Source organism: Marmota marmota, unplaced genomic scaffold, assembly GCF_001458135.2.
Source record: "Marmota marmota marmota unplaced genomic scaffold, marMar, whole genome shotgun sequence".
In the NCBI taxonomy this organism is placed as follows: domain Eukaryota; kingdom Metazoa; phylum Chordata; class Mammalia; order Rodentia; family Sciuridae; genus Marmota; species Marmota marmota.
In genome coordinates, this window is record NW_026000249.1 from 30,097,450 (window position 1) to 30,122,315 (window position 24,866).

Sequence of the window (24,866 nt, forward strand, 5' to 3'; positions counted from 1 at the left end):
AACAAAGAATAGTTGTATCAATTTTCTCTTTCTCAGGGCCGAACAACTTCAAACCTTGAGCCAACCATTTTTCCCAGTTTGCCTGAGAAAATTCTAGGGATAGGCAGCTTGAAACAAAAACAAGATAAATCAAAACGAGAACACATTGTTTTTTGAAATGGTCACCCATTTTGTTGACTTCCCTCAGGGGCGAGCAATTTTACTCACCTCCAAGCTTCAGGCGTTCCCCGTGCGGGCCGCCAGTTGCCGCAGTCTGGCTGGGCACAAAATCACGAGCCACTCAAGCAGGAACAAAGTTTATTTTTTGAAACTGCCGCCAATGTCCGGTACCGCCCGGGCAGATTTTTTCCACCCACGTGGCCTCCTCCCGGACCGCAGAGAGAGCTCCTCCCCCGGAACTCCCTCCTACTGTACTTCCCCAACCAATGGGAACTCTCCAGGAGTCCCGTAGCCGGCCTAGGTGAACAGCAGGAGTCCAATATCCATATGAATGCAAATCTTAACATAATCATATCATCTCAATGGCTAGCTGGTGTCACCTTTTGACCAAAAATGCCATGCATCATATACTTGGCTCTTAGCAATTGAGGTTTCATTTATAACCAAACATATGGTTGGTCCTGGAGAGTGTTCCATATATGCATCAGAATGATATATTTTCTGCTGTTTTGGAGTGAACAGCAAATGTCTGTTGCATCTATTTGATTTATAATGCTTTTCTGTTATGCTTTTCCAGAGACCTGCAAGGAGGGTCTAATAGTAAGAATGTTCTAGGGACAGGACTTTTTGAAGAGCACCAAATCCAAATTACTCCCTCCAGTGGCTGCAGGGCTACTGATTTTCTTAGCTACCATGTCTGTGATGCTGCTCATTTTCATGGTTATTGTGCAACTAAGGAGATAAGGATGGAAGTAAGGGAAGCTGAAATGCCACAAAGATTGTCATTCTAACCAAGGCTTAGCATTTTAATTAATATTTTAGAGATTATTATGATCACTAAGTTAATTTTTTTAGTGGACACAATACCTTTGTTTTGTTTTTAATTTTTTTATGTGATGCTGAGGATCAAACTCAGTACCTCACACATGCCAGACAAGTACTCTACCACTGAACCACAACCTCAGCCCCTCAGTTAATTTTAAAAGTTATGAAAAAAATCGATAAAATTTGCCTGAATTTTCACTACTTTCATGGGGAATAGATTTGCATAATTCCTCACTTTCCTGACTCCAAATTCTCTCTCCTCTCATTCATGTTTAACCTCTTCTGAGTTTTAGCCATTCCTGCTAACTATATGTGTGTGCCTTTTATATCTTTCTCTTCTGACTCTTCTTCTTTTCACCTCTTGTGTTAAATTTTTATCTGTTTTGAAAAGCCTAGAACTTTTCCACTTTTGTAGTATTAATCTTATTGGAATCATCTCACAACTTAAAATGATAATCTACTTTTCTTTTTTCCTCTTCTGATTCTGAATTTGTAGTGTCAACGTTATGAATATTTTCTTTAGTTTTTTTTCTATCTTTAATTTTTCTTTCCTCTTCTACATTTATTTTGTTATTTGTGTTTTTAAGAGCTGGTTAAAGTTTAGCTGCAGGGGCAGTAATATTATCAAAAGCCAATTTCACAAACTGAAGAAGATATTGGATATTGGATTTGTGTGTGCATATGTATGTGTACATTCTATTCTATCCCTCAACCTGGGCAAGTTACAAGTTTATTTGGGACTGTGGGTAAAGTGTTACCCAACAGGCTATTAAAAATAAAGAAGGGGAGAGGAAGAATAGGAGGGAGTAATGGGGGATAGAAATGATCAAAGTATGTTATGTGCACATACAAATATGCCACAATGAAACCCCTTATTCTATATAATTAACGTGCACTAGAAACAAGAGAAACTAGAATCTACAACTTATAAAACATGTGGCATTAACTCTGAATTAACTCTATAGAAGAGGAACTAAGTGAAGAAATTAACTTTAAAACCTCATTGGTAATCAGTTACGGGAAACAGTTTCTGGCTTTCAGGTAATCAAGAAGTTATAATTCATAGTTATGTTAATATTCTCCCATAGCAAATTAATTCAGACCGAGTGACTTAAAACAACAAAAAATGCATTCTCTCACAGTTTTGGAGGCTAGAGTCTGAAATCAAGGTACTAATAGAGTTGGTTCCTATTAGAGATTCTGTGAGAGAATCGGTCTCATGCTTCTCTTCTAGTTTCTGGTATTTGGTTACAATCCCTGATGTCCCTGGGCTTAGAAGAGCAACTTCAATCTCTCCTTCCTCTTTCATATGCTGTTCTTGTCTGCATCTGTTCAAACCATCTCTCTGTGCATGTCTGTATTCAAATGTCCTTTATCTTAAAAGAATACCAGTCATCAGATTCGGGTCCATCCTTTTCCAGTATGACCTCATCATAACTTGACTTTATTTCCAAATGAGGTCACATTTTGAGTGTTTGAATGGCCTTGAGTTTTTAAGAGATGTGGTTCTGACTAGTACAATAGTTAGTCCATATACAGGGAGGCTTATTGATGCTCACAGGTTCTGAAAGCACTGTGGCAAAAATAAAAAAATAAAAATATGATCCAGAAATATTATCTATATCTCTAACCAAATTGTGTTTGAAGCACAAAAGGATAAAGACAAATAGTTTTGATCATGCAAAAGCTCAAAGAATATCATTTTCACAAATACTACTTGAAAACTACTGGGGAGAACAAATTAAAGTGACCAAGAAAATTATGGAGAAAAAAATTCAAAGTGAATTCTAAAAATAGTATAGTAGAATATAGTAGAATCAAGACTAATACACATGTGGGAAATAAAGTACAAAATAGATTATAAAAGTTATATATAATAACAATGGGGAAATTTTATGTGTAAGCGACTTGGTCAGTGTCCCATCTTTATCATTGTGGTTTATTCTAGCTGACTTCCATCTACCAATATATACACCTTTTTTCCTGAGAGCAATATTCAAGAAGTGCCAGGGAATTAAATCCCCTCAGGAGAAGCCCTCAACAAATGATTGATGGGAGTTAGTGAATAAATACCTTAGATCCCTTGATCCTTGGGGAGATAACGATGAGGCATGTGTATTACAGTCTTTGCTAGAATTTCCTCACAAGATTAAGCTTCAGTCACCCACAGAGATAGTTGACATAATACTTCTTTTATTGGTTGCTTTATCTTTCTGTGTACTTTCTTACTTCCCTACTGGTGTTTCTTGTGCTTCACAAATAAAGCAGTTATACTTAAATCATTATCTCCTGGTCTGCCTCTGAGGGAACCCAAATTAAGACAATATAACTAGCCAAAATTGATTGGGGGAGAAAGGAAGAGAGTAAGAGGTATTGTACATATCTAATTGCTTCATCTGTAATTGCTGGGAGTCCAAGGAGATAATTTAAAGTTGCAAATGAAGTCATAGAAGCATAAACATAGTTAAATATAAATGGTAAACAAAAGTAACACAATTAACTGAAATTGAGTAGTATAAGTGAAGCAAGAAAAGGAAGAGGAAGAAGAAATAACTATCATTACTCAGATTCAGTAAATAATAGATAATGCTTAAGTAGTGGAAGATTAAGGGTATTATATAAATTTATAGTTATAGAACTAATATGGCAAAGAAGAGCTTCACAAAACTTTCTCCTTTATAAAGCAGTGAGAAATGAAAAAATAATCAGAAATAGCTTTTTTAAAACTATGGGAATTAATGAAAGACTTGAAGCAACCAATAGAATGTTTATTCAAGAAAAATGGCTGAATTTTGGTAAAAGTCAGTGAGCTTTGGAGCATTTTAACTTGTCCTGGTCTCATTCCCTGCTTTCCAGCTTGTGGTAGTCTTGAAAAATAGCATTCCCCATTGATAGTGAAGACTGGCAGCTACTGAAGGGAAAACTGGGATGAAGCTCTCTCAAAAAAAATCAGTCAAGGGGCTGGGGTTGAGGTTCAGTGGTAGAGCGCTTGCCTCACATGTGTGAGACCCTGGGTTCGATCCTCAGCACCACATAAAAAAATAAACAAGTGAAATAAAACTGTTGTGTCCAACTACAACTAAAAATAATTTTTAAAAATCAGTCAAGAAATATCAATTTGTGACCTTCCTGTTGGTCTTCTGGAAGACCATACTTGCAAGCTATCTGTATCAGAAATCTCTGATTCAGAGACTTCCTAGCATGAAAAGCCTTTTTCCTAGGAACATGTATCAAAAAGAAATTATAGACAATTGCTTAACTTCTTGTCTGCTTGAAGCAGTGGATAACAGTTGAAGCAAATAATAGACTAATCAAAAAGCTTGAAAGGAGAAGCTGAGGAATGAGATTTCTTAGAAGCTTTCAGAAAGTCTGATATACTCCTGGAAAATAAGAAAGCTACAAGTCTAAGGCTACTTGCATACCAAGGGTTGTGTACATGCTTAGCAAAAACCTAAGAAGGCCCTAAGCCTTCACCTCTGGCTGACTTTGAGGCTCTATGAGAGCAAGAAATGGAAACCAAGGCAAAATTATTAACTGCTTAGCTGAGTGTTGGAGTTATATCCCAACACATCACAGAATCTCTCAGCAAAGACTAGGAGAGATTTATTGATCCCATGCATTTATGAAAATTTTGGTCTTATCAATAGCTGACTACTAAGCCAAACAAGTCAACTTGACTGCATTAAGGAATACCTGGAGAACTGGTAAAGCATTATTTATAGGTGTTTCTGTAATAGTGTTTCCAGAAGAGATTTCTATGTGAATCAGTAGACTGACTGAGGAAGAGAACCATGACCGAACATGGAAATCATCATCCAATTGGCTCCAATCCCAGACAGAATAAAAAGAGAAAAAGCAATTTCTCCTAACATTCACCTGGAACTGGAACACTCTTCTTCTCCTGCCCTTGGAAATTAAAACTCTAGACTTTGGACCACAGGACTTACACCAGAGTCATGAAGGTTCTTGCGCCTTTGTTAAATGAAAGAAGCTAGTCACAAAAGTTTACAATTCTATTCATAATATTATGTTGAGGATATGATTCTACTCATATGGAAATCCAAAATAGGGGAATTTATAGAGACAGAAACTAGCCTACTGGTTATTTTAATGCTGGGGAGTGGGTCGGGGAATATGAGTGTATTAGCTAGAAGATATGGAGTTTCTGTTTCAGATGATCAAATGTTGTGAAATTGGCTGTGCTGATGGTTGCACACATCTGGGGTACACTGAAATAATTAAGTTGTACACTCTAAAAAGGTGAATTATATGATATGCAAATCATATTCCATTAAAGCCATTAAAAATAAATACAAAAGAGAGTCCTTCAGACTGAGATAAAAAGATAGTAGATACTAACTTTACTCCACAGCAATAAATAGTGATCCAGTAAAAATTTAGCCATCAATCTTTTCTCAGCACCACTATACTTTTGGTGCATTTTTATGGAGGTCCTTCTATTGCCATAGGTCTCATGTTGATGAGACTAGCAGTCCCTGTCCCTTTTGAGATTTTAGACCAGAGAGAAAGACAAACATTGAACACAACCTTTCCCTTGTGATGAAGACTGAAAGAGAGGATTACCAGGCACTATAAATTACTCCTAATCTACAGTCTTTCTCTGCATTACATCATGAGAACTTGATACTCTTGTGAAGCAAGGACTGTTGACTTCACTGGAAACTCACTTTCTCTATCTGTTAAATGTGCTCAAGAGATTTATTCCAGGGCATAATTCAACAGAGAGAATAGCTTTATTTATTTTTACTTTTTAATTTTGTTTGTTCTTTTTAGATATACATGACAGTAGAGTATATTTTGAGGTATTTGTACAAACCTGGAGTATATCTTATTCTAATTAGGATCCCAGTCTTGTGGTTGTAAATGATGTGGAGATTCATTGTTGTATACTCATATATGTACATAGGAAAGTTGTGTCAGATTCATTCCATTGTCCCTCCTATTCTCATCCCCTCTGCCTTCACTTCATTAACACCTGTCCAATCCACTGAACTTCCATTCTTCCTTTACCCCCTTGTGCCACAGCCCGGCTGGCTGGGCAAAATAACCAGGGGGTGACGAGGAACTTGTGTAGATTGATACAGCAGGAGTGGGAGCCGTGTATTGTAGGACAGGAGGGGTATTTATACATTCCACACAGCTTATCTTAATTAACGTAAACTAGATACAGCAGTCAACCAACAAGGAATCTCCACACTTAATGGCTTGCTGGCGTTACTTCTCAAACCACTCCCTCTGGCAAAATGCCAGGCGCCATCTTGACTTGTCTACAGACTCTAACATTACACCCTTGTTGTGTGTTAGCATCCATATATCAGAGACAATGTTCCGCCTTTGGGTTTTGGGGATTGGCTTATTTCTCCTAGCATGGTAGTCTCAGATCCATCCATTTACTGGCAAATGTCATTCATGGCTCAGTAATATTCTATCATGTATATATACAATATTTTATCATTTTCTTTATCCATTCATTTGTTGAAGAGCACCTAGGTTATTTATTTATTTATTTATTTATTTATTTATTTATTTATTAAGACAGCAGAATGCAATTCTTTTCATATTACACATATAGAGTACAATTTTTCAAGTCACTGGTTATACACAAAGTATTTCCACACCATTTGTGTCTTCATACATGTACTTAGGGTAATGATGTCCATCTCATTCCACCATCATTCCTACCCCCCATGCCACCACCCTTCTTCTCCCTCCCCTTTGCCCTATCTAAAGTTCCTTCATTCCTCCCATGCTCCCCACCATTGCCATTATGAGTCAACCTCCTCATATCAAAGAAAACATTCGGTCTTTGTTTTTTGGGGATTGGTTTACTTCACTTAGCATTATATTCTCTAACTCTACCCATTTACCTACAAATGCCATGATTTTATTTTCTTTTAATGCTGAGTAATATTCCATTGTGTATATATATCAAACTTTCCCTATCTATTCATCTACTGAAGGGCATCTGGTTTGGTTCCATAATTTAGCTACTGTGAATTGTGCTGCTATAAACATCGATATGGCTGTGTCCCTGTGGTATGCTGTTTTTAAGTCCTTTGGCTTTAAGTCGAGGAGTGAGATAGCTGGGTCAAATGGTAGTTCCATTTCAAGTTTTCCAAGGAATCTCCATACTGCTTTCCAGATTGGCTGCATCAATTTGTAGTCCCACCAGCAATGTATGAGTGTGCGTTTTTCTCCACATCCTCGCCAACACTTATTGTTGTTTATATTCTTGATGGCTGCCATTCTGACTTGAGTGAGATGAATTCTTAGAGTCGTTTTGATTTGAATTTCTCTCATTGCTAGAGATGTTGAACATTTTTTCATATATTTGTTGATTGATTATATATCCTCTTCTTAGAAGTGTCTGTTTAGATCCTTGGCCCATTTATTGATTGGGTTATTTGTTTTTTTGGTGTTAAGGTTTTTGAGTGCTTTATATATCCTCGAGATTAGTGCTCTATCTGATGTGCATGTGGTAAAGATTTGATCCCATTCTGTAGGTTCTCTATTCACCTCACTGATTTCTTTTGCTGAGAAAAAGCTTTTTAGTTTGAATCCATCCCATTTATTGATTCTTGGTTTTAATTCTTGCACTATAGAATTCTTGTTAAGGAAGTTGGGGCCTAATACAACATGATGGAGATTTGGGCCTACTTTTTCTTCTATTAGGCACAAGGTATCTGGTTTAATTCCTAGGTCCTTTATCCACTTTGAGTTGAGTTTTGTGCATGGTGAGAGATAGTGGCTTAATTTCATTTTGTTGCATATGGATTTCCAGCTTTCCCAGCAGCATTTGTTGAAGAGGCTATCTTTTATCCAATATATGTTTTTGGCACCTTTGTCTAATATGAGATAACTATAATTATGTGAGTTTGTCTCTGTGTCCTGTTCTATACCATTGGTCTACAGGTCTATTTTGGTGCCAGTGCCATGCTTTTTTTGTTACTATTGCCTGAAGTATAGTTTAACATCTGGTATAGTAATGCCACCAGCTTGACTCTTTTTGCTAAGGACTGCTTTGGCTATTCTGGGTCTGTTTTTTTTCCCAGATGAATTTCATGATTGCTTTTCCTATTTCTATGAGGAATGTCATTGGGATTTTGGTTGGAATTACATTAAATCTATATAGTGCTTTTGGTAGTATGGTCATTTTGACAATATTAATTTTGCCTATCCAAGAACAAGGAAGAACTTTCCATCTTCTAAGGTCTTCTTTAATTTCTTTCTTTAGTGTTCGGTAGTTTTCATTATAGAGGTCTTTCACCTCTTTCGTTGATTTCCAAGTATTTTATTTTTTATTTTTTGAGGCTATTGTAAATGGGGTAGTTTTCCTAGTTTCTCTTTCTGAGGATTTGTCCCTGATGTACAGAAATGCCTTTGATTTGTAGGTGTTGATTTTATATCCTGCTACTTTGCTGAATTCATTTATTAGTTCTAGAAGATTTCTGGTGAAACTTTTTGGGTCTTCTAGGTATAGAATCATATCATCATCAAATAGTGCCAATTTGAGTTCTTTTTTTTTCCTATGTGTATCCCTTTAATTTCTTTCATCTGTCTAATTGCTCTGGCTAGAGTTTCAAGAACTATGTAAAATAGAAGTGGTGAAAGAGGGCATCCCTATCTTGTTCCGGGTTTTTGAAGGAATGTTTTCAATTTTTCTCCATTTACAACGATGTTGGCCTTGGGCTTACCATAGATAGCTTTTACAATGTTGAGATATGTTCTTTTTATCCCTAGTGAAGGGGTGATACAGCATCCCTATGAAGGGGTGCTGTGTTTTTCAAATGCTCTTTCTCTGTCTATTGAGATGATCATATGGTTCTTATCTTTAAGTCTATTGATGTGATGAATTATGTTTATTGATTTCTGTTTGTTAAACTAACCTTGCATCCCTGGAATAAACCCCACTTGATCATGGTGCACTATCTTTTTGATGTGTTTTTGTATTTGATTTACCAGAACTTTATTGAGAATTTTTGCATCTATGTTCATAGAGATATTGGTCTGAAGCTTTCTTTCTTTGATGTGTCTTTGTCTAGTTTTAGAATCAGGGTGATATTGGTCTCATAGAATGTGTTTGGAAGTGTTCCTTCTTTTGGTATTTCATGAAATAGTTTGAGGAGTATAAGTATTAGTTCTTGTTTAAAGGTCTTGTAGAACTCAGTTGTGTATCCATCTGGTCTTGAGCTTTTCTTGGTTGGTGGGCTTCTGATGGTATCCTCTATTTCCTTGCTTAAAATTGATCTGTTTAAATTTGTCAATGCTTTTGATATTTTCTCTTTTATTGTAATACAAATTTTCAAAATAATATTTTCTCTATCTCTACCACCCATTTGTTGAAGGGCACCTAGTTTTTTTTGTTTTTGTTTTTGTTTTTTGTACCAGGAGTTGAACCCAGAGCACTTTAACACTGAGCCGAATCCCCAGCCCTTTTTTATATGTTATTTAGAAACAGGGTATCAAGTTGCTTAGGGCCCCACTAAGTTGCTAAGGCTGGCTTTGAACTTGCAATCCTCCTGTCTTATCTTCCCTAGTTGCTGGAATTACAGACATGCACTACCATGCCTCGCTAGGTTGGTTATTTTTAATAGAAAATATGCTAAATGCAAAATTCCGGTAAGATCATTTTTATGCCACATCAGTTCAAAGGAATATTGTGCAGCCATTCTTTATGTAATCATCAAGACTGTGTTAAGCAGGCACAGTTGCACACACCTTTTATAATCCTAGAAACTAGGAAGCTGAGACAGGAGGATCACAAGTCCAAAGCCAGCTGCAGCAACTTAGCAAAGCCCTAAGCAACTTAGTGACACCCTCTCTCAAAATAAAAAGGACTGGGGATGTAGTTCACAGGTAAAGCACCCCTGAGTTCAATACCCAGTTCTAAAAAAAAAAAAAAAGAGAGAGAGAGTATTTTAAATCATGACAGAAAGCACTGTATTGTTATTCTTTCTTTTTTTTTAACCATACGATTTAAATGTATTGTTATTCTTACAGGTGAAATGAGTGAAGCATAATACAAGATTTCATGTGTGCTATGCTTATAATCTTGTAATATATGTGAAGTTATATAAAAATGAAACAGTTTATAGTTACAAAATTATCACTGCTATAAGAACAAAGATCTTCCTAAAACATAAAGAATCCACATAATGAAATATTAGAAAAATTATAAATAAACATAAAATTAAATATTATGATAAAATAAAACAATATATTTTCATATCAATAAATCTAGATGGGCTAAATTCCTATATTAAAAGAGTTCTAGGGCTGGGCTCATGGCTAGGTGGTAAAGCGCTTGCCTAGCATGTGTGAGGCACTGGGTTCAATTCTCAGCACCACATAAAAATAAATAAAATAAAGGTCCATCAACAACTAAAAACAATATTTAAAAAAAGATTCTAGGTTGGTTCATAAAGTAAATGTAAACAATAAAAATATATAATTTATAAATTTTAAATATGAAATAATTGGTAAATATACACTAGGAAAATATAAACCAAAAGAGTTTTTGTGATTTTAAAATTAAATGAAATTTGGAGACAACGTTTTAAAATTAGACAGAGAAAAGCAATTTGTAAAGCTCAGCATACAAATCACAGTGAGAATATATAGACCACATTGCAGAAGCGCATTTCAAGCCAAAAATACAGGTGATAACAATAATTACAAATTCACAACTTGAAATATACTTTCAATGTCCAAGACAAATCAAGTTGTTAGAAAATAAGGAAGGCTATAGAAGACCTGTACTGAATCTTCAATCTATCCCTCCATATCCAAATTCTGTTCTCTTTTATCTTACTCTGGTGCTCTGGGAAGGTGAACTTTTATTGTACATCCATATCACTGAGTTCCCTTGCCTCTGGCTTCGGGCTAGGTTCAGTATCAGGGAAAGAAGAAAAGACAGAAGGAGAATGAGATAAAAATAAATAAAATAAAGATCCATCAACTAAAAAACATATTTTAAAAAAGACTTCTAGGTTGGTTCATAAAGTAAATGTAAACATATAAAAATATATAATTTAGAAATTTTAAATATAAAATAATTGGTAAATATACACTAGGAAAATATAAACCAAAAGAGTTTTTGTAAATGTATGAAATATGTCAAGAGCTTTGTAATGTTTTGAACAACTAATAAAAAATAAATAAATAAATAAATAAAAGAGCTTTTGTGATTTTAAAATTAAATGAAATTTAGAGACAATGTTATAAAATTACACAGAGACATTAATCTCCATGCCTCCTGATTAATCAGCTTTTTTGCTATTGCAACCAAAAGACCTCACAGAAACAATTTTGGAGGAGGAACAGTTTATTTGGGGCTCATGGTTTCAGAGGCCTCAGTCCATAGATGGTTACACAGCAGAAGAGTGTAGTGCAAGAAAGCTGCTCGGGGCTTGGCAATCAGGAAGCAGGGAGACTTCTTTCACCCAAGACAAAGGTATGGCCCCAGTGACCCACCTCCTCCAGCCATACACTGCCTGCCTACAGTTGCCACCCAGTTAATCCCTATCAGGGGTGTCAGGTCGGTGGAGGTGATTTAGGACAAAGCAGCCCATGCACCAATGAAAACACCAGTCAATCAGCAGGATCCCTTGGCTAATGCCTGTCAATCACAGGGTCTTCTGGCCAATCCTGGGTCTCAGCCAGTTCCCCCAACCAACTCCAGTGGGACAAGGGACTCTAAAAACACCTTTTTCTGTCCCAAGCCCTTCCCTTTCCTGCCTAAGCCCCATAAAATCCCAGTCTGGTCAAGCTCCCACGTGGTTTCTCCTCAGACCCTTCTCCTGTCCACTCTGTTGGTCTGATCAGTTCCACCTGGGAGTGATATCTCAATAAAGCCTCATTCAGCAGCCTTTTAAAATCTGCCTCCTTTGGTTGCCGTCATTGCCTGACCTCACAAGGGGATTCACGCACCGATTATGTTAAGGCTCTCAGAACCCAATCATTTCACCTCTAAACCCTGTGGCATTGTCTCACACATGAGCTTTTGGGGAACACCTCACATCTAAACCATAATGCCTCCCTCCCTGTTTTATATTCTTGCCAGTTCGTTGCATTCTACTACTGAAGTCACAGTTCTTGTCAGGTGACCCTTGTCACAGATCCTCTCCATTTCATTGTCTATAACCACTCCTCCTTCACCTTCAGGCCTACAAGAGGTAGTAGTATACCCCACCCAAATATTTAGTTACTGTTCTATGCCTTGTGCTTTCCCTCTACTCTGCTTATACCATTTTAAATTCTCTTTTTATTAATCTCCAATAAGGCCCACCTGTTTTTGATGATACAAAAGCCAAACATAATTAATAAGATAGATCTATTAAACATTCATGAAAAAAATGACCATGCATTGGTCTAAGAAGAAACACACACACACACACACACACACACACACACACCTTACTAAACAAAACATTATCTTCTTCTAAGGAAATAAAACTAGATATTTAAAAATATAATTAGGAAAAAGATCCCTATCTCCTCCAAATTAAAAAAAAAAAAAGTCTAATCACTTTTCAGGAGGAAATGCAAACTAAAATTACATGTGGAGTCTAAGATAGAATTAATAAAAATAAATATATAACCTCAATACCTTATAATAAATGTGTAGGACAATAAAGAGAAAAAAATTAAAGCATTTGAAAAAAGACCTTTCCTAGAAGGATAGACTGAAAACTTTTGGCCAGTTATGATGGAAGAACAGTATTTCAAATATTGGAGGAAATATTTTTACACTAGAATTCTGCGTGTAATAAAGGTATTAGAGTTATTTGATAACCAGGAGAGTTTACTATTCACAGAAACTCTCAGAAACAATGAAAGGTTGTGCTATAATAATAATCCCAAAGGCAAATATACAGTACAAGAATAATAGTGGGTAAAGAACTTGGAAAGAATGATAGTAATTCTAACAATTATAGAATGTTATTTGACTTGTTTTGTGTGTGCTATGGTTCGGGTGTGTTCTCCAGAATTTGTGTCTTAGAATCTTAATACCAGAGTTGTATGCTTGTGGTGATTTTGGAAGTGGGGCCCTTAGGCAGTAATTAGGATTAGATGGAATCACGAGGGAAGATCCCATGATTGCATTGGCAGCTTTATAAAATGAGGAAGAGAACCCAAAGCTTGTTTTGTCTCTGAACGTGATATTCTACATCACCTTGGGACTCTTGAGAGTCCCCACCAGCAAAAAGATTCTCATTGTTCTTGACCTTAGACCTCTAGAACTATAAACTGAATAAACCTTTATTCTTGAGAAGTTATCCAATATGTGACATTCAGTTATATGAACAGAAAATAGAATAACACAATACTTAGAACAAAAGTGAGCTAAAATTTTAAAATATGAAAATGGTAAAGTAAAACTTAAAAAAGAATTTCTGAGCTCATTCTACTGCTCGGACTAGAGATGAGAATGATTTATTTTATTTTGTATTCATGTAAAAATCTGATTGTAAAGCTGCAAATGTTACATTACTTGGCATCCAACTGACATTCACATTTGTGTTACAGTCAGGTATTACTAGATACCTAACAAAGGAAAAATGGACCAGTCCACCTTCTGAGTTATACTTCATAGAACAGAAGCAAACACTACCAAGTTTTTGATAACCAGGACACTCGATTTGGGTTCCTGTTGGAGAACGATTTTCTACATTATACTCTACTGAATTGCTTCTTTGGTGACTTACTGGGTGTCAAGTTCAGGAGCCTGTATATCAGTGACACATTCTCATTCTAAGCATCATCTTATTCCCAGAATAAGAATGAGCATAAATAAATAAATACCCTTGTTGAAAAGATTCAAAGTAACACAACAAGTGTTTGAAGCTTTGGGACATAATAGGCTGCTTTCTAGGTTAGTGTTGGCTGATGGCAGTTTCCTTTATGGTGGACTTTATTGCCCAGTTATCTCCCACTGGTCTTTCTTATAGCTGCCTTAGTTGACCCGCTGAGCTAAACATGTCTAGTTCCAGAGACCAAAACATGAAGGATTTTATATGTGTAGCAACATAGCATTTTTTAGCCCTGGGGAAGATAGGCCAAAAACTTTATCAGATGTTACCTCCTTCTGTTCCAAATGAGTATTTAACTATCCAACTACCCTGAGTTTCATAGGCCATGAAGGGCTGGAAGTTGCTGGAAATTTTATTTGATGAACACTTCTGATTGTTCTATAATGAGATTAATTGCCTTGCCTCTAGTAATACATGCCACATTTTATCTCCAGAGCCTGGGAAAGCACTCCTGTCTTCTTTTTTAAAGATGTCCCAAGGCCCTAAAAGTTCAATGCTCAGCCTTGCACAAATTAGAAGGAAAATAAGGGAAATTTCCCTGTCCACATTTCAATGCTTTTTTTTTTTTTTTTGTCAGATTCCTAGGGTTTTGCTGAGTCTGCTGTTGAGAAAGCTCCCACATCCCATCTAATTAACCTGAAATTAACCTTCTCATTAATCCATAGACGGAGAAGGCCAGCACACATATTCCACTATGTGTACTCTCTCATGAGTTCTGGCTATGATTAAACAGGAACTTCCAGTTGATATATGCAGAAGGAGTAGTAAGAAGTTATTTGAATTGGAATTTTCATAACAGAAATTGGTTCCCAAAGCTCTAATTGTTTTATACTAACTAAGAGCCCATATTGGAAATATAATTTTTAAAAAATTTTTATTAACATAAAGCTTGTAAATTTTATGGCATACAATGCAATATTTCATGTATATAGCATGTACTGATCAAATGAGAGTAATCAGCATTTCCATTTCCTTGCCATCTCTTAATGTTTGGAGCCTGCAAGCTCTTTTCTTCTAGCTATTTATACAATATATAATGTGTTATTGTGAACTATAGTCACCTCAGTGGAATATAATTGTCAATTGAAGAAAACATCGAATCATCTCAGGAACCTGATTTTAATTTTTCTCTATGCTAAGCCTTCAAACTACGAGAGAAAACATCCTCAACATTTTACATGTACGTTGGATTACTCACTGCCTGGGGAACGTATGAGCCTCCTAAAAATCCTTGTATATACTGATGTCCTTACGTCTGATAATCCTTTCTCATATTCAAAGTTCAATATATCTTCCCCTTCATCAAACCTTACTTAACACAATGGCTCTATTATTGATTGCCCATGGTCATGGGTACTAATTCTAAGGCAATCTCTGTCTTTTGATGAGTTCCAGTAAAATATTCTCCTTAATTAACACCAGTACCTCAATTCTCTCTCTATGTATCTAGTCTTTTGGAGTCTTCCTGTCAAAATCGAAGCATAAAAGGCAAAAGAAGCATACAATGGGTTTCCACTTTTATGCCTGTCTTAGCAATTCTGTGAAAGATGTTTTGAAGCTCTTCTTGAAATATCTGCACCAAAGACCTGGTAATTGTTTTTTATGGTTTTCCAATGAAGTGTGAAGTCCTTCTAATAGCTGTCAATAGCTATCTCTCCTGTCGCTGTGAACACTAATAAAGAGGACTTTTACAATCTTTAGGGGCTTTTTCTTTCTTCCATCATCACTACTTTGGTGCCATGTCTGGTAAAGTTTGGTTAGAGACTGAACAGTTGCCATTATACCCCTGCATATCCTATGGAGTTAAGTGTAAGTAAAATAAATCATACTGAATCCCCTCGGATTTTCAAAATTATAATTATTTAAAAGCAACAGGACATATATATACCCAGTAGTTCAATTAAAATAAATCATTGATTTTTACTATGTGCCAGGCACACTACTAGGAGTTGAGAATATATAAACAGAAAAAGCAGGTCTATGTTCTTGAGTAACTCACAGCCTAGTGGTATAGAGACATGTAAATGAGAACACCATAAGATTAAATGCTAAGAAGAAAGAGATAACCAGAAGAGGCTGATCCTGAGAGATAGTGCACACATATATATGTCCTATACTTACTATGTTTCTAGTGCTTAACACAGGGTCCAACCTTTAAAAGATATACAATAAATATATATTGAATTAAATCCTACCACCCTACATTCATTAAAGTATCCATAAAGATAGTAACATAATATTTGACAGATGATCATACTATTATGAAGTTTAATAACATAAAAATAAGGACTTCTATTTAAGTGTTCCTAGATATCTTTCCAAAGAAAGGAGTCAGTTAAAGCATCCTTTTAAAGTCCTTTAATTTTTAAGAAGGTACATGAAAGTAATGTGAAGTAAATTAGTTTAACTATTGTTTATTATACTTACTTAGTACAATAGTTTAGGTCAAATTTATGATTCACAAGAGTTGTATTTTTATATGTTCCATGTATTTTTATGGTGTATTAAAGTCCCCATTGGGTAATCAATGTGTCCTATATATTTATGCCCATTATTTAGTACTTCGCACACTGTCTTATACTCTTTTTCTTTTTTGGTACTAGGAATTGAACTCAGGGGCACTCAACCACTGTGCCACATCTCCAGCCATTTTTTTTTTTTAAATTTTAGAGACAGGGTCCTACTGAGTTGCTTAGAGCCTCGCTTAGTTGCTGAGACTGGCTTTGAAATCACAATCCTCCTGTCTCAGCCTCTTGAGCCACTGGGATTATAGGCATGCTCTACCATGCTGAGTAGTTTACTAATTTAAAAGTTATGGAGGCTCATAGTTGTGTCTTTGCTTCTAAACATGCTGCTCATCTCATTTATAATTTATTTTATATCACATTATTGGTGAGAAACACAATCCAAATTATTGTACCATCCCTTGGGGAGAAAAGATAACCTGTTTTAGGACTATATGTTGTGACCCTAGAAATGCCAGAATGCATTGTGGTAGACTGATGACTACCTGGGCAGCTATGTACCACTTGTTATTTTTCCACAAGAATGCTGGATTTCTTTCCCTGATCTAAATGCAAATTCTTTCTGGGAATCATTGTTTGCCCCACAACTCCTGATTTTTCTTTCACTTGTCCAACTTCCTATAACCATTGGAAGGATTTCCTTTTAGGCAAAGATTGGTCTAAGGCTCTGAACCAATTTTGGATACAGTAAATATATGAATCTCCAGCCCAGTCATCAGGAGGAAGTTAGAATTAAATTCTAATGTAATGAACTCAGGAGCAAGTATGCTAGGTATGTGTGTTCTCAAATCCCTATACAACAGCCTACGGCCTATGTGACTATAGTCCTACAGTCTCCCCCTGAATTCACCATCACAGCTAGATTCCTAAGGTCCTAGTAAATACTTGTCAATTTTTTTCTCTGAAGTTACTAGAACTTCCTGTATCCTCCACCACTCCTGGAAGATCTGTCTGTGAATGGACAGTGTTCAGATACATAGTGCAATCTGATTTACATTCACCTAACCCCTGCCCTGTGACTTTCAAACTAGAGTTTTCTAAAGACCTTACCAACTTTAACAGTGGGTCTCCAAGGGTAGAATATCTGGATTTGCCTGAACATGCCACCATGTTCACAATGGCTTTTTGTCTGTCTAGACACACTACCTAGGGCAAGTCTCTATAGCTTCCCCACACTTACCAGTCATGGTTTAGTCTTCTTTTACCATAGCCTATGCTTCTGAGGTATTAAGATGTCTTGGTGGCACTGGCTGGGACCTCAGTTCCACATTCTATTAAACCTGTACCTTGTACAACATCTAGCACAGGACTGAGCATACACAAATTCCTGCTTTGCCAATACCTGAATTTCCTCTACTTTGACTATTCCATTATAAATTATCGGCTCATTAATCTTTCTTCAAGTATAGCCAACCTGTTTTTTGATGAAACAAAAGCCGAACATAATTAATAAGGTACATCCGAATAGAGGGAGCTTATCTGCAGATTTTGGTCCAGGGATCTGGAGCAAATAATGGCAAAGCCAATGTAAACAAAACATTTCTGCTCTCAAGAAATGATGGGAAATTGATGGGAAAAAGAAAATGAACACACAGAAAATACAAGTGAATAATGCAGACTCTCTGATTGCTCTATTTTCTGTGGAGATGAATGTTATTCCTACCTACCCAGTCACTTAAGCAAGGAAATATCTAGTCTTCATTTGGCTATTTCAGTGATACTTCTTTTTTATTTATACCATTTTAACTATACCCTTTTTTTCCAATTTTTTAAAGCAAAGACCTATGTTATTCTTTCCAACAGTAGGGAATGTCAGGAAATGGACAATGACTGGCCTTGCTACCTCAGAAGCTCATTTCTTTCCAGTGATGATTCCAGAGTATAGGAGACTTCTCCTATCCTTCTATTTCTTTCTCTCTACACTCCCATTTGGCTTTTGGTCCCTCAATCAATTAAAATAGCTGTGAAGAGACGGTAATATCACCTGCATTTCTAAATGCAACACACTCGCCATCTCAGCCTCATGTGAAATGGTTGGCTGCATGCTCCTTTAAGAAACTCACTTTTTGGCCTCTGTATCGGTTTCCTAAAGCTACTATTAACAAAAGTCCACCAATATGGAGACTTAAAATAATACACCTTTGTTCTTTCAGAGTTCTGACAGCAGAAATCCAAAATTAGTTTTGCTGAGCTAAAATCAAGGTGTTGGCAGAGTCATGTTCCCTCTGAATTCTCTAGAGAAAATCCATTTCTTTGCCTTTTCTAGTTTCTCAAGGCCACCTGAATTATTTGGCTCACGTCCCCATTTTCCATTGTGAAAGCCAGCCATGCAGCATATTATTTCAGTTGTCCCATTGTTTTGTTGTTGTTGTTGTTGTTGTTGTTGTTCTGTAGTCAAATTTCCTCTTGCATCCCTCTAATGAGGATGCTCGTTATTAAATTTACCACTTACCCAGATAACTTGGTGTAATCTCCCCATCTGAAGATTTTTAATTTAATCACACCCGCAAAGTCCTTTTAGCCATATAAAACAACATTCACTGATTGTGGGGATTAGGATCCAGATATTTTGGGAGGACATTATTTAGACTACCACAGATTCCATGACATAACACTCCTACTTTCCTCGTATCTCTTTGACCACTGGTTCTCTGACTTCTTTACAGGCCTGTCTTGTTCCACACAAAATTAAATATTGGATTTTCTGATTTTTTTTGTTTTGTTTTGGTACTGGGGATTGAACTCAGGGGCACTCAACCACTGAGCCACATCCCCAGCCATATTTTGTATTTTATTTAGAGAAAGGGTCTCACTTAGTTGCTTTAGTGGCTCACCATTGCTGAGGCTGGCTTTGAACTTGCAATCCTCCTGCCTCAGCCTCCTGAGCCACTGGGATTACAGGCATGTGCTACCACACCTGGCTGGATTTTCTGAAATTTTAATCCTAGGTCTGCTCCTCTGTATTCTACTTGCTTATTTACTAATTATGAACCATAATTCTTTTGAGAAGGTGTGTATCTAAATAAATAAATTTAAATTTACCAAATTTAAATGAAATTAAATACATTTTATTAAAATCCAGGAATTTAAAAATTCCCAAATTCAACACATGGAGAGAAGCCCCCAAACCATACATGTCTAGCTTCAAAATTGTTATAACACAAAGGCATGTGCAACCACCACTTGTGTTGAGAAATAAAACATTGCCTGGAGCCTAGAGACTCTCTGTGGGCCCCTTCCCCAATTACATTCCTGTCCTTGTCAAATTTACTTCCAAGTGTTTTACCTTGTATAATGGTACTGTATGTAATATCTTTCATCCCTTTTGAAAAAAGAGGAAAGCAGTCCCTACTTCTGGGAACTGGCCTGGCCCTTTCCTGTTGAACATTAACAAAAATAAAATGAAACAAAACAAAACATAAGCAAAACCAATTTCACATGAAGGGTTGCAGAACATGTCACCCAAAATGTGCCATTTTGAAATAAAGTTTATTTTGAGCTTAAGGTATTTAGAACAAACAGCTGGTGAAAGAAGGGCACCTTGACCCTCTCTATTTTTCTTCCTAAAAGTGAAAGCTTCATGTGGAAGATGTCTTTCCTATACCAGAAGGAGAGTAACATACTTATTATCATCAAGGATGAGAAGCTGTGAACAAGAGAATTCTATATAAACAAACCTTGTTACAATTATTCTTACCTTCCTTTAGCCTCCCAGTTTGGTTACTTTTCTGAAATTGCCTCTCTTTGTTAAAATTAATAGAAAATATGTTGCATTATATATTAATATATTAATTATAATATGTAATATAAAATATAATATGAAAGTATTATATTGCCACTTCTTTTTATTTCTGTTACCTTATGAAGGCTCCCTGGTCACATAAAACTTATATTAAACAAGTGTAGCTGGGCATGATGGTGCATGCTTATAATTAATTCCAGTGACTTGGAAGGCTGAGGCAGGAAGATCACAAGGTTGGAGCCAGCCTGGGGAACTTAGGGAGACCCTGTCTCAAAATTTTAAAAAAGGTTGGGGATGTAGCTCAGTGGTAGAGTACCCTGGGTTCCATCCCCAGTACAAAAGCAAAAAAAACAAAAAAAACTTTTCTCTTGTTACTCTGTTTTATGTCAACATATCAGGCTCAGCAGATATAATCCTAAGAAGGGAGAAATAAAGTTTTGACTCTGCAACAGCATAAAACCAAGTCAAACAATGCCATACTGCAATCCTGATGGATCATGACAAATGCACTTGGTAATCATGTCTGAACACAGACAAACACATATACTCTCTCAAATAAAACAAAACCCCAAAACAAACAAACAAACAAAACAAAACAAAGAGCAGGCATCCCATGAGCAACTACTGCTGTTTTTTTCTTTATCATTTAAACATTTGACCTCTCTCTAAACTTCCCTCTTTCCAATGGCATATTAAGATAATCACAAAATTTCCCTCTCTGCCTAAGAGGGTGAAATTTGGAGTAAAGACTGGCTTCAATCCTATCACAAAAGCACCAGACAAATTCTATAATAAGTCCTTTCTTAACGACCTTTACTGAGATGCAGATGTCCCCTCATAATGTACATTCTTCCTTTCTTCAATGAACAATAAGCTCAACTTGTTTGACTTCAGATGTGTTCATGGTGGTCTATGCCTAAAAAGACACTGACATTTTGTATTTCCTAAATTATTTTTATTTGTGTAATGATAGATAAGATTTTCTGTATATTAGTTTAATTAGTTGTGTGAATAGCCTCCTTACTGATTTTTCTTATTACTTAAGGTTTCAGAACAACTTTTACAGCTGGGCTCAGTGGTGCAGGCCTGTAATCCCAGCAGTTTGAGAGGCTGAGACAGAAGGATCACAGTTCAAAGCCAGCCTCAGCAATGGCGAAGCACTTAGCAACTCAGTGAGACTCAACTCAATCCCTGGTACCACAAAACAAACAAACAACATTTACAAAATCATGAAAAATTTTCTACCTCTACTTTTCAGCATTTATCCCTCTTATTTCTATAATTATATCTTATTATTCCTAGTATATCTGCATTAATTAGTACTTACAGAGCATAAAAGATATTTCTGGTGATAATGGGTATGCTTGCTTGTTTGTACTTTAACAGGAATTTTTTTAAAGTTTCTCATTATTAAACATGATGCCAGCCTTTGGTTTGAGATGCATATTATGTTAGGAATTCTCTTGGTTCAAATTCTTGCTCTGCCTCTTAATATGCTCTGTGACCTTGACTAAGCTATTAGACTTTTGGAACTAATTTACTCATCTGAGTATCATGGCAATAATAACACTACCTCAAAGATCTTTGTCATTACTAAGTTCATTAAAATATGTGTTAAAAATGTGACACAATACCTAGAACGGTGCTTGGTTCATAATAAATAACCTCATTATACAATATAATATATTATAATAATACAGTTCTAGAACATACAATGTAACAAAACAATATTTCATATGTCATAGATATTATGCCTCCATTCTGATTTAATCAATAATTTTAAAATTTTTTTTAGTTATAGATGGACACAATACCTTTATTCCTTTATTTATTTTTATGTGGTGCTGAGGATCAAACCCAGTACCTGATACATGTGAGGCAAGTACTCTGCCACTGAGCCACAATCCCAGCCCTAATCAATAATTTTATCAGAACAAGAAGTTAGATTTTATCAAGTTAGATTTTATGTCATTGTGGCATCTATGGCAATATTCATATGGCATTTTTCTTTCATGGATTCGTATTTGTAAACACTCATCTGATCATGTTCCACTTGTGTTTTGGATTAATCTATACCTGCATGAGATAATGTATTATTCCTTAGAAGGAAATTCAAGAACTTGATATAAGCCCAACTTTTGTTTCCATCCTTACCTACTTCTGCTCTGCATCCTCTGCTCTGTATATATATATATTAAAGTGTCTGCTCTATAAAGCTATCATCCTGTACAAGAATAGTTCTACCATTAGATTTATTGTAATTATTAAATAATTTATGCATTTCAAATTTTTGTAAAATATAGAGAATAATAATACCTGGAGAGTGTAAATACAGTATGTGTTTCTATAGTTATGTTTTATTAAAATAAGTAATATATTAAATTTTATCAAGTTCATTTGGGGCCTTTGTATAGATGTTTAGCTGACATTTTGATAGAGTTAATTCTATTTTTTAATTAAAAAAATTTTTTTTGGTGGTGCTAAGGATTGAACCCTGGGTTATACACATACTAGGCAAGTGCTCTACCACTGAGCTACATTATCTTTCTAAATACATGTGTGATCAATGCCAACAAATCTTTGAAAAAAAAGTTCAACATCTCCAGCAACTAGGGAAATGCAAATAAAAACTACATTAAGATTTCATCTCACTGCAGTCAGAATGGCAATTAGCAAGAATACAAATAATGAATATTGTTGAGGATGTAGGGGGGAAGGTGCATTCATACATTATACATTGTTGGGGGGACTGAAAATTACTGCAGCCACTTTGGAAAGCATTATGGAGATTCTTTAAAAAACTAGGAATGGAACCACCGTATGACCCATCTATCTCACTCCTCAGTATATATATCCAAAAGATCTAAAATCAGCATATTATAGGGATAAAGCCACATCAATGATTATAGTAGCACAAATCACATATTCATTCATCCTTCAACAGATGAATGGATAAAGAAAATGTGGTATATATATACACAGTCAAGTATTAGTCATAAAGATGAATGAAACTATGGCATTTGCTGGTAAATGCATGGAACTGAAGACTATCATGCTAAGTGAAATAAGCCAGTCCCAAAAAGTCAAGAGTCGGATGTTTTCTCTGATATTGGGAAGTTAGTCCAAAATTAGGTGATTAAAAAAAAAGAGAGAGAGCCAGAAAAGAGAGAGAGAGAGAAAAGAAAAGGGGGAGAGAGAAAAGAAAAGGGGGGAAGAGATTCCATCAAAACAGAAGAAAGATCAGTAGACTAGATGAAGGGGATTGAAGAGGAGGAAAGAGGGATGCAATAAGGGAAGGACAATGAAATGAATCTGACCTAACTTTCCTATGTACATATGTGAATATACCACAGTGAATCTCACAGTGACTCATGTATGTTTACAAAACACTAACTAAAAAAATAAACTATAAGTAAACAGCAGAAAGATCAGTAGAATAGAGGGAAGAGAATAGGGAGGAGGGAGGAAGACAGGGACAGAGGAAATACTAAGGACTAAATTAGAGCAAATTATATTCCATGCTTTTAGAATTATGTCAAAATGAATCCAAATGTTATGTGTATAACTAAAAAGAACTAATAAAAAGAAAAATGGGAAAACACATGTTTGGTCATATGAATATAACATCTTCATATCAACTCACCACTTACTACAAAGCAAGACATTTAAGACTTTCCATTGCTAAACTCTGCATTTGGGGGCCTTCACTATGGTCCAGTAAAGAGGTTTAAAATTTTTTCTCTTAATCCAAAACAGTTTTCACTGGGTTGTGAATTTTCAACTTTGTGCTGCTTTCCTGTGTTCCTAGTGTTGATAAAAATTATAAGACAAAAGCATAGCATCATGGATTTTAGCTTTTATTGCTCTGAAAGCTTTTAATTTATTGGAACAATTTCTTGCCAACCTATGCTCCTTCTTTGAGATCCAAGATACCACTTGGTAAAGTGCTCATTAGTATGAGTTCTGTACTGCAAATGTAAAAATTCCATGTGTATTCAAAAAAACACTTCCATCTCAATATTTAGGTCCTTGTTCTAGCAGTTTCCTGTTTACTAAGCATACATTATAGACAACTAAACAATATCCGGAGATGCCCCTTAGGGCTGCCTGAATATTCTGAGATATATTGCAATCACATCAGCAATATCTTTCTCTTTCATAACATATTATTCTATATGTTTATAATATCTCCTAAGGAAACAAAATTAATTTTTTGATGTTCTTCCCTTGTGAGAGAGGAGAGCATAATAAATACTCCTTCTCTATACCTTTGGAGATAATTGGCTGGAAAATGATGGGGTGAAAATTGTTTTCTCACTCAAGATCACTCTGCTGCACATTGGCACCACTGAGGCATGCTTCTGAATACTGGGAACATGCCCTTCAGACAAAGATTAATTAGATGCAAAAGTTAAAAGAGAGAAACAGATGAATCCTCAGCATGGCTTTTAGAATATAAGAAGTATAGTCCATGTTAATGGCTGAGCTAGTTTTCAAAGCTAGCCTTTTGAACTCATCTTATTATGTATCTAGTTTAAAAGACTTGTATTCCTATTCATAATGAAATTTTAAAATGAAAGGGATCCATATAATGATCTAGGATTCATGCCAAAGAAATAATTATTTACCATAAAAGAATTAATTCACAGATGTCACCCAAGGAAACAAACTGAGGAGAAACCCCTGCTTTGCTCATCCTCTTTGATCCAATTATAACCTGCTATTTGTTGGAAAGGACTGTACAGGGGTTGCAAAGAGGGATGTAATATGGTCCCACTACTT